A 6,099-nucleotide genomic window follows, 5' to 3' on the forward strand; every position below is an offset into this window, starting at 1 on the left:
CGACACATCGAACAGTATGTATTGTCGCTAGTAATAGCCACAGCATAATTAGCAGCGGTGTGTAAAGTCATGCAAAAGATAGCGGGAAAGACGACAACGAAGAGAAAAGAAAAGATAACAAAGAAGATATAACAGATCTCAACATAAGTATCTCAACAAAAGAAACAAATAGCGGAGGTTCGAAGAAAGGCACAAACGTAATCCTACATGGAAAGAACGGTTCTGCTGAAGTGCTTAAAAATTTATAGCTAAATGCAGATTTAAAAATAACATTTGTTAGACTATTGAAATAATTATAGGATGCTCAAAACTAGTTGCTAGAAACTTTTTATAGTATGTTCCTCATCATGCTAAAATGTCTTTCATGATGCATCTGTAAACTACATTTTTACATATTTTATCAAACTGCTCTTTTTGTGTAAAGATTGAAAGATAATTAGACCCTATAATTGGGAAGAGAAAAAAGAAACGGAATTAAAAATTACGATCAAAATAAAACTCATATGCAACAGAGGAAGGAATAGAGAAGAAAAGGAAAACGAAGAAGAGGCGAGCAAAGTCGGAAGTTAAAAGCAGCTGCAAGTAAAGACGGAAGGGCAAGAAGGGACAGGGAGGATGCGGAATAAACGTCCTTGCTCCGGAGTAGTCCGTAACTGTGTCCTCGTGCGCACAGGCGCCCGTGGAGAACCGGTAATGACGTGAAAGTGCATCCACGAGGAGCGAGAAGGCAGGCTGCAGGCAGGCAGGCCGCTGCCGCCGCCGCCGCCGTTCTCCAGGCAGTCTCTCCTCGTCCAGGACAATCCCTTGGCCGGGCCGGGGCTTGGAGAAATTGTCTGCCTCTCGACGATCGAAGTACTCGCCTGACCGAGGTGGTGAACGTCTCGTTCACCGCGCGTTCGCTCAGTCGCCTCCTTTCCTCGAGTGCGCTTTTCGCCGCAGCCGCCGATCTCCGAGAGTTTGTTTTTCTTTTCTGTGACACGCGTGATTCGAAGGTGGTGCATTGGCAGTTTTCAGTGAGGTGATTTCGACGAAATCTATTTTTTTTTTACTTGTGACAAACGCCATTAATTGGAAATTTTCATCCGTACGTTCGAGGAATTAGGTACAAATATCCAAATTTTTGTATTATAAATGTATTTTATGTGTGACACGATCAATTTAAAATCTAATTATTGATACATAGTTATATGATATGAAAATTAATTGTTGATATATTGATAAACTATAAAAATTGCATATTTGCCGCATATCGCTTATCTGATGTGTTCTATGTTTGGATCTAAGAATGATACGATACATGTGAATTACGTGTAAAGGCGTTTCTTTAATTATGAAAGGATAATTAAAACTGAGACTAATGTTAGCAAGAAGCAGATAAGATTAAACGATTCGTGCTTCTCTCAACGCGTTCACAGATCTTATAAGATAAATCTAGTATATGTTAAACATGTTTCTAAACCGTTATACAAATATTGCATTAGATAATTTTAATAAGAATGTTTTAATACATGAAGGTGTATCAATTTTTGTGTGTTTAACTTATACATTTAGCTTCTTTTTTTATTAATTATTTGATTGTAAGATTACTTAGATTACATATTAAGTGGCGAATTTTATTCTACAAGAAAGAGCTCCCATTTTAAAAAGTCAAAATATTATGACAATACAGAGAATTATCTAATTACTTGTATTTTTTTATTATTATTATCAACGAAGGAGAGCAAAATTTTATAAAGAAAATTTATTTTCTTTTATAATATAATATACAATAATTTGAAAGAAGAATTACTAAAAGGAAGAAATAATTGCAATTATCACAATTTAATTTTTCTGTGACACATAATTTATAATTATTGTTTGATGTCAACTATATATATTTATCGTTGTTTAATTATACCAATTAAATACTAGTTATTATTATATAAACAGTTAATGAACATTTTTTAAATATTTTGTGCTCTCTATAATTGTAATTGCATTTATTACTTAAAAATATTAATTTTTATTTTTATCCACATTTTAATATTTTACATACTTAAAATTATTATAATTTGTAATAAAATTTTGTTCATAGTTGGTAGAACTTCAACATTATTGTTACTAGTATTATAGCAGTATACCAGTAAAAATAGAATTCCTAACTATAATTATTTACCATGCAATTATAGGCAAATACTTTTCTTTCGGTGTTCTACTTTTTTGTGTATAAAATCTGTTTTACATTACACTTTTTCAATAAAATTTTAAACTGCTATTAAATTTTAATTACGATTTTTAAATAATGAATATTAGTTTCAATAAAAGAGGATAATATACAACGATAAATATAGACTTTCCTAAGAAATGCCAAGAAACAGCACTCCATGCTGAACGGAAGTTTCAACAGCGGTAAACGATCGATCGTGTTATTTACGCGCTCTCGCCAGACAATACAATGATCGGTTTTGCATTATTAAAAAATAAAAAAACTCAAGCCGTAAACCCCGACTTCCTAGAGAATAATTTATACGAATCTCTTTACTGACGAAGTATTCCTTCTTACAGCGAACGGGACGTTCAATATCTTCGAAGCGGAAAGCGGAAGGCGTGCAGGAGATGCATTTACCGATATCCAGGCTTCTTAAAAAAAAAAAAAAAAACGAAACCGACAATGAAATAGTCTTTGCGTGATCGCGTATCATCTATTGATACACGTTTGTGACAAAAAAAGAAATCCGCGATGATCCTCGTGACTCCTCGAGCGCCAAGTTCTGGAGAGCGCTGACAGGCGCGAAAAGCCTGGATCGCAGGACAGGAGGAAAAAAAATGACCGTCGCGATGGAGCACAAGCGGAAGAGCTCGTGGGACTCGAAGGTGAGACACGAATATGTAGCGCACTTTCCCTTCGCAATTCGCCGTGCTTTCTTCATTATCCCGTCACATTATTAATTAGGGAGCCCGCGGCCCTCGTGCGAAAAACGTCGCGACGTCGTGCGAGAGGAATCGAGCGGAGACGCGAGGCGTTTATGAATCGTGCGCTAAGGAATGCATTGTCTAACACGGAGAAGATATATGAGTAACGGCGAGCGTTGAACGTTCGGGATACCTTCCAGTTTCTTCGGATCGATCTTTCGACGTCCTAACGGGGCCCCCCGGGTAGATAATTCATGATAAATCCTGAAGCCCGCGCGCGTTTCAAACGTGCGCATTTTCGATGTTCATGCACGTTTAGCCTCGAACAACAAACGCATATCGCACATTACCGTTCGTCGAGGTTGCACACTTAAACTTGGTTTATTAGAAGAAGTCTTGTGCGAGCGGAGAACGTGAAATGGCGTAATGTTGGCTTTGTTGCCCGACGCAACGTCGTATTTCCGTCTCGTGGCTTTGCAATAATCATTTCGCGGATAATGGTGCCCGCCTCTTCTATTATCCAGGAATGATGCTGCAGAATGGAACGGTGGAACAATCGCGGGATAAACATAATCGCTCCCATATACTCGCCGCTGACATTTGAGCCTGGCGTATCGCCCATGGTGAGAAAGCGCAATTCTGATTAATTTAATCGACTCTCATGGCAAAACACATTACAATATGTATATATATAGAAAACTTTTTTTTATTTACAAGGCAAAATAAAACAGGATTAATTCTTTGTTCTTTCGCGCGCCGGAGCAGGCTCTTCCTGCTGTAGAAACGGTGCCAATGAATCAGCCGCACACAATAACTTCGGTGAAAGTCGCGCATCGAGCGTTGATGCTCATTCTCATCCTTCGATTAATTATTCCGATTAATTTTCTCGCAGTACAGATGTAAAGGCCATAGAAAGGCTAGCGGAATTGTCGCGGAAAGGCAAGCAAAGCAACCTTGAACTCGCGTTAGTGTGTTTAACTGATCATTGATACTCCTCAATACAAATGTTCTTCCATAGAACGCAAAGTTCTAAATAATATGGTACAATTTTAATTTGTGTTGTTTGAGACATTATTCCGATTTCTAAATATTCGCTGACACTGCCAATTTATTTGCCATTTTATAAAAAATGTATTTTACATAGAAATCCTTATTAAAACATAAATTTTGTCACGTAATTGTGTTCATTTAAATAAATTCTCGTGATTTTAGCAAAAGTGTTGTAAGTTTTTTTCTTAATTTAACGCATAATTATATATGTGACAATTTTATTTTTTGTATGTCATTTTATATATTGACAGTTGAAAGTTATTGAGGAAAATTTCAAAAATGTATTTTGAATAAGAATAAAATATCAAGTTTTTGTAGCGTTGCATATAAACGACCGAATACAAGATGCCTTGAGACAATTTGTGGTTTGCAAGTTGATCCTGAATTATTGAATTATTTTTGCGGTCATGTTTGTTACCGTTGATTGTTGAATTAACATGCTTTTCCACCGACGATAAATTATGTAAAGCTGAGTACAGTCCCGCATTCGAAACTCCGTCGGACAGCTCAGTGCATAAAATGCGTTAACGTGTCGTGAATTGGTCAACAGTCAAGGTTTCCCAAGTTTGTTGAACTTCGTTTCTTTATCAACACTTAATGAATATTCATGTGTACATAAAGATAATCTATAGTAATCAATTTTTTTCGTAATATTGTTTTGCAAGAGAAACAACTGATGAGTAATCCTTTTCTCAAATGATTTTGCATTTGTCGTTACTTGATTTGTCTTTCAGAAAAAAAAACTAGCAACTTATGTGTGTTACGGCGCTCATGATAATTAAAGCAATAAATGTTCGATTAATGAAATCTTTCATCAATAGTGAGACCAAGTGCGAAAGTCGCTTACACGCGAGCAATTGTTCATTTTGGCCCACTCTTTTCTCAGCATCGGGAGTCCAATCCGTCTGGTTTTCATCTCCAGACCGATTGACCTTGTTCTCCAATGACCCCCCTTGGCCACTCGGATGCCTACGCACTCGTACAAGTTGACGAGGAACTAGGCTGACTGGAATGGAGAACGATGCGTTAGGTGGGTTGGGGGCCTGGGTTGGGGCTGCGTGCCGTCTCTGCTCTATCTCCGATACCGTTACTTCATGGACACCCGATCGCACTTGGTATTCTTAAAAATCGCATGTGACGCTTGTCGCTATCTTGTCGACGTCAATTCAAATGATCGATGCCAGTCCCTGTTTAATATTGAGAAGCCTCTCAAATTAATAATTTAATGTCGGTATATTCCTTGTGTTCCATTTAATGATAAACATCCACGCTTATCTTTTACTACTTTGTAAATATTAAAGAATCATATTTAAAACAGTTTCTTAAGTTAACATTTTGTTAATTTTAACTGTGTTTTCTCTTTTTCATAAAATTCTAATTTATTATATAAAGATGAGAGATGTGTTAATTAAGATTTTTTGACACCGGAGCAAATCGAATCGAATCGAAACAAATTAAATTGAATTGAATTATTGAAATAACTTTTAATTAAGAACATAATTACTGTTGAATTACGAATAAATTTTAAATATATAGATAATAAATAAAGATTTCTGTGTAAAAAAATTAATATTAATTATATGTATAATACAAAAAAAATGTGATTTTATAAGATTATCAATACATGTGATTTATATTTGGAATTCTTAGATTTAAAATTTTCGAATATTTTGGTTTCAAATTAGTAATTCAAATCGAGTTAAATCGAATTTTACTTGATTCGATTCGATTCATATTTGAATAATTCACACAACTTTATTATAAACAAAAAATATTACAGTTTTATTATAATCACTCTTACGATATAATTATATGGATATGATATAATTAGATGGACTGAGATTCTTAATGTAACTCGAAAACTGTGTCACTGAAAATCATCCTGAATCGTGTATTCAAGTCACATAACTGAAATTTGAAATGGCACGAAGTAATTTAAAATAACTTTTTGCGTATATATATATATTTAATAATACATACATATGCCATTATCTTGATAATGAAGACGACAGATTGTAGATCGGAGATTAACTCCGCTGTCGTATTTTTTTCTCGGCTGCTTTTTGCTGGCAATGCAGCAGCGGTGTCACGTTTCGAGAGCTTACTTGTCCACTACGTGGACAGTAGGACTGAGCGGATTGTAATTCAAGACTGACA

General features: G+C 35.5%; 1 long non-coding RNA gene across 1 annotated transcript; it reads left to right on the forward strand.

Moving 5' to 3' along the window:
• Window positions 1-816: 816 nt before the first annotated feature.
• Window positions 817-2,639, forward strand: LOC118645420. Its single transcript, XR_004963111.1, has 2 exons — window positions 817-1,102; window positions 2,545-2,639. It is a non-coding gene; the product is annotated as an uncharacterized LOC118645420 (long non-coding RNA).
• Window positions 2,640-6,099: the final 3,460 nt, after the last annotated feature.

The sequence above is a fragment of the Monomorium pharaonis genome, chromosome 4 (genome assembly GCF_013373865.1).
Source record: "Monomorium pharaonis isolate MP-MQ-018 chromosome 4, ASM1337386v2, whole genome shotgun sequence".
In the NCBI taxonomy this organism is placed as follows: domain Eukaryota; kingdom Metazoa; phylum Arthropoda; class Insecta; order Hymenoptera; family Formicidae; genus Monomorium; species Monomorium pharaonis.